The following is a 10356-nucleotide window of genomic DNA, read 5'->3' on the forward strand; positions in this document are numbered from 1 at the left end:
ACCCCTGATCAGGTTTGGCAGAGAGGAGGGAGGAGAAAAATTCGACTATGTGACTCATGATGATGCTGTTGACACCAGATTTTGGCATGGTCACGAATCAGGGTTCGTATGCAAAAGTTAGAGGCAACACTTCACGGGCCGGCCCTGAGTGAGAAAGTATTCGGCCTTTGCCGGCTGAATGAAACCTTGTCGGGGTAAAACCTTGCCGATGTGAGGGCTTACCGGTGTGGAAAGCCTGCCGGCGGAGAAGCTTGCCGGCATGGAAAGCTTGCCGGCGAAGAAGCTTGCCGGTGTGAAATCTTGCCGAGGGAGAAACTTTGCCGAAGAGGAACTCTTGCCGGGGTAGAAACCTTGCCGAGGAGGAACTCTTGCCGGGGTAGAAACCTTGCCGAGCTAGGGAGAACCCTTGCCTGTGTAAAAGCCTTGTCGGGGTGAAACCTTGTCAGTGCGGAAAGCTTACTCGGGTGGAAGGCCTGCCGGGGTGGAGGTTGTGGTAGTCAATCCGACCAGAAGCTGAAGATGGGCTCAAATGATTATCTAGATGGACTCAAATGGAAAAGTGATCTACATGAAAGAGTTTCGTATTGTTGATATGAACATCTTTGAAATTTGGAACATCGCCGTCCGATTTCATCTCGAAGGCCGAAACTATGCTCGAAGTACCAAGATCTTATATTCAAAATACAGTTTAGCCGATTAAGCCCCAAGACGACCTCAAATGAAAAAAATGATCTACACGGGTTGTCTTCGTCTCGTCGAAACGATCGATTTTGATATAAAAATCGTTCAAATCCGAGTCCATATGCAAAAGTTAGAGCAATCGGAGTGCAGCCCTGTCACGAGGCGAGATGTGGCGCGCCCCACCAGACACATGTCTGACGGGTAGCGCGAGGAGATAGCCTGTGTTGCGAGACCGATCTGACCCTCAAGACGATCTCTGATCAAAAAACCTTCAACATGAAAGTTGTTCGTCTCGTCGAAACGGTCAAGATTGCTTTTGGGCTTGTTTTCATCTGAGATCATTTACCACCGCAAAAAGGACCCGCAAGGTGCAGCCAGTTTAAATCGAACAAGTTTTGGAAAGTTCGGATAAAACCAGTCCGAATTTGACTAGGGTTTTGGACATGAATTGATGTAATTTTATTGTAAGGAAAGCCTAGATAAATCCTTTGCTTGTACGGGAAGTCCAGCCGCCTCTTATATATGTTGAGGGTGACAGCCGATTGAAACAACACACAATCGAACAAATCAATATACTACTTTTTCATCTACGTTTTATCTCTCCACCATTTTTCTCTCTCGTTCTTCGCTGTTCTTCGTGTTTGAGAGCTGCAAATTCCGAGGCTCTAGGGGTGAGCGAATCGACCTAGGGCAGCCCATAGCCGCCGCACTCCCTGACGGGGTCCCTCCCGGGGGTGTGGGGTTTTCGGGTCTGCAAAAGCGCCCGTCGACTGTCTTGCGTATCGCGCTGTCGGTCGGGTCTCCTTCGACGTGAGCTGCGGTGCATCACCCCCGGCGTCGAGGGTACACGTGACGTGTTCGTGTGTCAACACACTTTTTGGCGACTCCGCTGGGGAACGAAGATCAATCATCATCATCCACCATGTCTGATATTCCCAAGCCATCTGAGGTAGACGCCGATAACATCATTAAGCCCAGTCTTGATGAGATATCGGCCGGTCATCGCCAACTTTATGTGGAGTACAAGAAGGCTCACGAGGAGAAGGACTTACAGGAATTCCTTGCAAAATTCAAGAAGGATCGCCAAGGCAACATCACTCCGATTGAGGAAATCAAGTTCCCTCCTCTTCAAGCCGAGCAGGTTAAACCCTCTGTAAGTACTGCCTTTTCTCCTGAGCAGTGGGCTGAGATTGAAAGTCGTATTGCTGATGGTAACAATCTAGTCTACCAAACTTTCATAGAAAATACTAATGCTCAGAAGAATACATCTCAATCGTCTAGTGGTAATGATGGTGTAGCTGCTAGTGTGCAAAACCATAATCTGGCTTTACCTATTACATCGGCGCCTCCCGTGCCGATGGCTTATTATCCTACCCAAACAAATCAGATTGTGGCTACACCCATTAGTCCTATCATGAGCATGCCAGGTTCGGTGGCAACGCCGAACCAAACCCTACCTACAGCTGCAACCACTCGACCACTACCAAATTATGGGTCGACATACATGCCACAATTCTTACCTACAGCTAGTAACCCTACTCCTCCTATGCCACTGCCACAAGCTTCATCGTCCACTATGGATGTTGGTCTAGCTAATCTTAGAGAGGAGATGGCTAAGATGCTTCGAGAGAATTTTGGAGTTGAGTTACCTCAGAATCGGATTTACCAAAAGTCGTACCCCGAGTATTTTGATGCCATACAGTGCCCTCCAGGATATAAAATTCCTGATTTTGTTAAGTTTAATGGAGAAGGCACAAAAACCACATGGGAGCATGTTAGTCAGTATTTAGCACAATTAGGTGAGGCAGGCTCATTGAATGAATTGAAAGTGCGTTTATTTCCTTTATCATTAACTGGTACCGCATTTTCATGGTTTTCTTCTTTACCACATGGTTCCATTCGGGTTTGGTCGCAGCTAGAGCAGAAGTTTCATGATCACTTTTATAGCGGCGACAATGAACTCAAGTTGTCACATCTAACATCGGTTAAACAGAAGCACGATGAATCGGTCTCCGAATACGTCAAGAGATTCAGAGAAACAAAAAATCGGTGTTTTAGTTTGGTGATAACCGAGAGGGACTTGGCGGACCTAGTGCTGAGTGGTTTGAGAACTCCCATTAGAGAGAAGCTAGAAGGCTATGAGTTCTTAAATATCAACCAAGTCTTACAAAGGGCTTTGGCTCAGGAAAGCCGAAGCAAAGACCTCAAAGAAGTGCATAGATACAAAGCCGATCGTCCAAAGATGAATATGGTGGAATATGATAGTGATCACTTGGACGATGAGGGTGATGTTTTTTCTACTGAATTTGTTTGGCCATCTAAGGCCAAACTCTTTACTTGCAATGATCTAAAACCGATTCATAAGAATCGTGATGAGGAGATGAAGTTTACTTTTAACATTGCTAAAGTGTGATAGAATATTTGACGCTTTGCTGCAGGCTAAGATTATTAGAATATCTCATACATTACCGCCGTTTGAAGAGCTGAAACGGCGCGCTTACTGCAAGTATCATAATTCTTTTTCTCATGCTACTAATGATTGCAATGTTTTTCGACGACAGATACAATCGGCCATTAATGACGGACGATTGAACTTTTCTGAGATGCAAGTTGATAAACAGCCTTTTCCAATGAATAACATGGATTTGGAGGGAAAGAAGCTACTCATTCGGCCGGAGGTTGCCGAATCTGCTAATAAAGCTAATGTCATTGTTGGTGAGCCCAAGAAAGACAAGGAGGGCGACAAGGTCTTGGGGAGACAGGTTGTGCTTGACAAGCAACCCTGTGGCAAGGAGACAATCAAAATCACCATTAAGAATCCTACACTCGGGGGGCAACCGCAAGTACAAGAAAATACTCGAGTTAAATTTGTCAAACCCAAGAGTCCAGAAGTTGGCAAGTGGAAGAGGAATGAGGCAAAAGTGCAGCACAAGAAAATCAAGCCAACTTTTGATATGTTGTTGTCCAAGTATGCCAATCATGCGGCCGGTTCTAGCTCTAACCGGTCATCAAATTGGAAGTGCTCAAGGTCACCTCCTCGAGAAGAATTTCAGCATCATGCAAGGCCATATGGGTCATGGGCGTTAGGACCATGGATGCCGCCACCCCCCTATGTGCCATACTACGTGGGGGATTTCAATGGAGGATGGAGGCAGCCCCCAATGGCCCCTTATGCTTTTCATCCGGGTTGGGCAGAACAAAGGAGGCCCGTTGATGAGAGACTTTTTTATCCCACACGAGGCCGTTTGAACAATGGTGTCAATCGGCCAGTGCAAGATAATCAAAAAAGGGTCGGCAAGCAAGAATGGTGTGTTAAATCGCCAAGTGCTGCAATGGTCGAGTCAAGCAAAGGCAAGGAAAAAACTAATACCGATTCACTCATCTTGGGCTCCGAAACATTTGCCATACAACAGCCGATTATGCATAACGATCCGACTGAGCCGATACTTGCTATCGCGCCAAAGTACTCGGCTAATGACCTTGAAGGAAACACCAGCCAAGTAAAGATGAGAGATCCTAAATACACTCAGCCAAAGTGGTGTCCTCCAAGGCTGACAAAAACACAAAAGAGGAAATTACAGAGATTAAGGAGTCAAGAGATGACAAAACAAGAAGCCGAGAAGCAGAGGGATAAGTTGTTCAATGACACTCGGCCCATGGTGCCTACAAAACAAGTGTGGAGGCCTAAACAAATACAAGATGCAGTCGCTTCTACGCCTATCACAGCAGCACCTGCGCCACCAAAGGAGGATGATGCGACAGCTATTACATCGTCTGCGACACTTCTTACTTCTCCTTCACTTGGACAAATTTCAGAATCGGTGGATGCAGTTGAAGAAGAGGATGACATGTTGGACTATGAGTCTACGCCAGTTCATGAAGGTATGGATATCAATATGGTGTATTACTTACCTGCTGAGTTTCGAGCTGTAGATGAGGAAGGGGAGGTGGCTCAGCTGGATTTTGGCCCTAAAAATGCAATATTTGAGAAGCCAAAAAACCCAGTAACGCATCTGAAACCGTTGTATCTCAGAGGTCATATCAATGGATCACTGCTCACTCGGATGCTTGTTGATGGTGGTGTTGTGGTGAATCTTATGTCGTATTCGGTCTTCAAAAAATTGGGGCTGCATGATGAAGAGTTGATAAAGACCAACATGGTGCTCAATGGATTTGAAGGCAAAGAGAAAACTGAAGCCAAAGGTGTGATGTATGTGGAACTCACGGTGGGAAGTAAAACTTTGGCTACCGCATTCTTTGTCGCTGAGGTGCAAGGTAACTATAATGTCATACTAGGCCGTGATTGGGTTCATGCAAACCAGTGCGTGCCGTCCACTATGCACCAGTTTTTGATCCAGTGGGTTGATGATGAAGTGGAAGTCATTCATGCAGATAACTCAACCTGTGTTGCTTTGGCCGAGGCATCAGTGGATTGGCAACACCCAAATGCTACTTGCTTGACGGGACGTGACTTGTCAGAGTTTGATTTTCTCAGCGCAACCAAGAATGGTTTCGTGCCCGTCTCTTTAAAGCTGACTGAATGCAATCGGCTCCAAGGTATGATATGTTTAAATGGATCCTAACTCAGAGTGGTTACAAAAGCGGCTTGTAGAATATCGGTCCAATGAGAACGATATGTATGAGTCCATAGAAGAGTTAGATGATATGGATAAATTAGGACAAGGTTTTACATCGACCGATCCATTAGAAGAGATAGATATAGGAGATGGTTCAACTCCTAGGCCGACATTTGTAAATGCAAATTTAAGAGCCGATCATAAAGCTAAGTTGATCGAGTTGTTGAAAGAATATGTCTGTTGCTTTGCGTGGGAATATCATGAGATGCCAGGTTTAAGCCGAGAGCTAGTGGAGCATCGGTTACCTATAAAGGCTGGTTTTAGACCATATAAACAATCGGCCAGAAAGTTTAATCCAAAAACATATAACCGGATCAAGGAAGAGATCGGTCGTTTGCTTAAAGCTAATTTTATTAGACCTTGCAGGTATGTCGAGTGGATTTCTAACATTGTCCCAGTGGAAAAGAAAGGATCCGGCAAGTTGAGGGTGTGCATTGACTTCAGAGATCTGAATAGGGCTACACCCAAAGATGAGTATCCCATGCCAATAGCCGATATGCTTATTAATGATGCTTTTAGACATAAAGTTATTAGCTTTCTAGATGGTAATGCCGGATACAATCAATTTTTTATGGCCGAAGAGGACATGTCCAAGACAGCTTTTCGTTGCCCTGGTTTTCTTGGTTTATTCGAGTGGACAGTGATGACATTCGGATTAAAAAATGCTGGCGCCACATATCAAAGGGCTATGAATTTGATTTTTCATGATTTACTCGGCGTCATACTTGAAGTCTATATTGATGATATTGTTGTAAAATCGGATGCTTTTGAATCTCACTTGGCCGATTTGCGTTTAGCTTTTGAAAGAATGAAAAACTATGGACTAAAGATGAATCCTTTGAACTGTGCATTTGGTGTGTCAGCTGGTAAGTTTTTGGGCTTCATTATCCATGAAGATGGCATAGAGATTGATCCCAAAAAGATAGAGGCCATACAGAAAGTGGAAGCCCCAACATGCAAGAGAGATATGCAAAAGTTCCTTGGCAAGGTCAATTACTTGAGGAGGTTCATAGCTAATCTGTCAGGGAAGGTTGATGCGTTTACTCCTATCCTTCGGTTAAAGAATGATGTTGATTTCACTTGGGGGGCAAAACAGCAAGAAGCATTTGATATGATCAAGAATTATTTGTGCACTCCTCCGGTGATGAAAGCACCCAAGCATAGGGAACCCTTCAGGCTTTACATTGCAGCAGAGGAAGGAGTTATTGGTGCTGTTTTGACTCAAGAAACCGAAAGAAAAGAGCATGCTATTACATATTTGAGCAGGCGCTTATTGGATGCCGAGACAAGGTATACATTTATTGAAAAATTATGTCTATGCTTATATTATGCTTGCACAAAATTGAGACATTATTTAGTGCCGAGTGCTTGTGTAGTAGCTTGTCAGACCGATGTCATTAAATACATGTTGCATAGGCCAATTCTTAGTGGTAGAATTGGCAAGTGGGCTTATGCTTTGATTGAATATGATTTGGCATATGAATCTCTAAAATCCATGAAAGGCCAAATTGTTGCTAATTTCATTGTTGAACATCGGACTAATGACAAGCATGATATTGATATGAACCTTGTTTTAGTAGTACCATGGAGATTATACTTTGATGGTTCAGTTTGTAGCAATGGCCAAGGTGTTGGTATTGTTTATATATCTCCTCATGGTGCTGTTTTTGAAGCCTCGTGCCACCTAGAATATTTTTGCACAAACAATCAAGCCGAATATGAAGCATTGTTATTCGGCCTAGAGATGTTACTTGCTATAGGCGTTACACATATTGAGGCTTACGGTGATTCGTTACTAGTAGTGCAGCAAGTATCCAAAGTCTTTCAGTGTTTGGACGAATCACTTAATGTTTATCTTGATAAATGTCTGGATATAATTTCTACATTGGATTGTTTTAGCATTACTCATATATCTAGGCATGACAATTGGAGAGCAAATGAGTTGGCACAGCAAGCATCCGGCTATCATGCTGATCATGGCATGTTTCATATTTCTCAAAGACCAATGTCTTGTCTTGCCAATTTAGGAGAGGCCGAACCCAGAACCCACTGATTCGGCCCTTAACAAAAAATCTAGTGCAGGTGACAATACCGATTGGAGGAAGCCCATTGTTGATTACTTGTGCAATCCGAGTGAAAGGGTGGACAGGTCTATTCGGCGTATGGCTTTCAAGTATACAGTGAGAGATGACGGTCTTTATCGCCGAACAGTCGATGATGTTCTTCTAAAGTGCTTGGACGAAGACCAGGCAAGAGTTGCTATGGGAGAGGTACATGAAGGCATTTGTGGCACTCATCAGTCGGCTCCCAAGATGAAATGGTTATTGCGACGTGCTGGGTTTTATTGACCGACTATGATTAATGATTGCTTCAGATATTATAAGGGGTGTGAAGCTTGTCAAAAATTTGGTGATATTCAATTGGCTCATGCTGCTATGTTAGATCATATTATCAAGCCGTGGCCTTTCAGAGGTTGGGGTTTAGACTTCATTGGACAAATCCATCCATCTTCCTCAAAAGGGCATCGATTCGTATTAGTGGCAACTGATTATTTCACTAAATGGTCTGAAGCAGTACTTCTCAAGAACATGACACATACGGAGGTAATTCAATTCATAACTGAGCACATTATTCATAGATTCGGTATTCCTCAAACGTTAACTACAGATCAAGGTTCATCTTTTATGTCACACCAAGTCAGAGAGTTTGCCGAATCTTATAATATAAAGTTGTTCAATTCCTCTCCGTATTATGCCCAAGCTAATGGACAAGCTGAGTCTAGCAATAAAATTTTAATCAAGCTCATCAAGAAGAAGATTGAGGATAATCCAAGGAGATGGCATGAGTTGTTGTCTGAAGCTTTGTGGGCACATAGGATCTCAAGACATGGTGCTACAAAGGTGACTCCATATGAGCTAGTATACGGCCAAGAGGCTGTTTTACCGATGGAAGTGAATTTGAATGCTTTGAGAATAGCCAAGCAAAATGATTTATCGGCAGTGGACTTTTATAACTTGATGATGGACAATATTGATGAGGTTGCCGATAAACGTTTGGCTGCTTTGAAGGCCATAGAGAAGGACAAGTTGAGGGTAGCAAGGGCTTACAATAAGAAAGTTAAGTTGAAGAATTTTCAAGTTGGCGATCTCGTCTGGAAAGTAATTCTCCCGATTGGTTCAAGAGACAGAAAATTCGGGAAGTGGTCTCCAAGTTGGGAAGGTCCTTTTAGAATTGCAAGAATAGTTCCCGGAAACTCTTATTTGGTGGAATCCATACAAGGGGCACTGTTACCTCGAGCTCTCAATGGCAAGTACTTGAAGAAATACCACCCAAGTGTGTGGCAAGAAGCCTGAGTGGGCAATGGCCGATATATGATTATCGCCCTTAGCACAAACATGGCCGATACCTGATTATCGTCCTGAGGAAAATAAATGGCCGATGGAGTGTTGACATCGTCCTTAGAACAAACACAATACAAGTTATTTTTCGGCACACAAGCTTTGCCGAAAAACAGGGGGGCATGTGTTGACACCAGATTTTGGCATGGTCACGAATCAGGGTTCGTCTGCAAAAGTTAGAGGCAACACTTCGCGGGCCGGCCCTGAGTGAGAAAGTATTCGGCCTTTGCCGGCTGAATGAAACCTTGCCGGGGTAAAACCTTGCCGATGTGAGGGCTTACCGGCGTGGAAAGCTTGCCGGCATGGAAAGCTTGCCGGCGAAGAAGCTTGCCGGTGTGAAATCTTGCCGAGGGAGAAACTTTGCCGAAGAGGAACTCTTGCCAGGGTAGAAACCTTGCCGAGGAGGAACTCTTGTCGGGGTAGAAACCTTGCCGAGCTAGGGAGAACCCTTGGCGGTGTAAAATCCTTGCCGGGGTGAAACCTTGTCGGTGCGGAAAGCTTACCCGGGTGGAAGGCCTGCTGGGATGGAGGTCGTGATAGTCAATCCGACCAGAAGCTGAAGATGGGCTCAAATGATTATCTAGATGGACTCAAATGGAGAAGTGATCTACATGAAAGAGTTCCGTATTACTGATATGAACATCTTTGAAATTTGGGACATCGCCGTCCAATTTCATCTCGAAGGCCGAAACTATGCTCGAAGTACCAAGATCTTATATTCAAAGTATAGTTTAGCCGATTAAGCCCCAAGAAGACCTCAAATGAAAAAATGATCTACACGGGCTGTCTTCGTCTCGTCGAAACGATTGATTTTGATATAAAAATCGTTCAAATCCGAGTTTGTATGCAAAAGTTAGAGCAATCGGAGTGCAGCCCTGTCACGAGGCGAGATGTGGCGCGCCCCACCAGACGCATGTCTGACGGGTAGCGCGAGGAGATAGCCTGTGTTGCGAGACCGATCTGACCCTCAAGATGATCTCTGATCAAAAACCTTCAACATGAAAGTTGTTCGTCTCGTCGAAACGGTCAAGATTGCTTTTGGGCTTGTTTTCATCCGGGATCGTTTACCACCGCAAAAAGGACCCGCAAGGTGCAGCCAGTTTAAACCGAACAAGTTTTGGAAAGTTCGGATAAAACCAGTCCGAATTTGACTAGGGTTTTGGACATGAATTGATGTAATTTTCTTGTAAGGAAAGCCTAGATAAATCCTTTGCTTGTACGGGAAGTCCAGCCGCCTCTTATATATGTTGGGGGTGACGGCCGATTGAAACAACACACAATCGAACAAATCAATATACTACTTTTTCATCTACGTTTTATCTCTCCACCGTTTTCTCTCTCATTCTTCGCTGTTCTTCGTGTTTGAGAGCTGCGAATTCCGAGGCTCTAGGGGCGAGCGAATCGACCTAGTGCAGCCCATAGCAGCCGCACTCCCTGACGGGGTCCCTCCCGGGGGTGTGGGGTTTTCGGGTCTGCAAAAGCGCCCGTCGACTGTCTTGCGTATCGCGCTGTCGGTCGGGTCTCCTTCGACGTGAGCTGCGGTGCATCACCCCCGGCGTCGAGGGTACACGTGACGTGTTCGTGTGTCAACAGATGCCTTGGTCAGAAACCCTAACACCATCAATCAACAAGCTATCAAT

The sequence above is a fragment of the Triticum aestivum genome, chromosome 3A (genome assembly GCF_018294505.1).
Source record: "Triticum aestivum cultivar Chinese Spring chromosome 3A, IWGSC CS RefSeq v2.1, whole genome shotgun sequence".
Lineage (NCBI taxonomy): Eukaryota > Viridiplantae > Streptophyta > Magnoliopsida > Poales > Poaceae > Triticum > Triticum aestivum.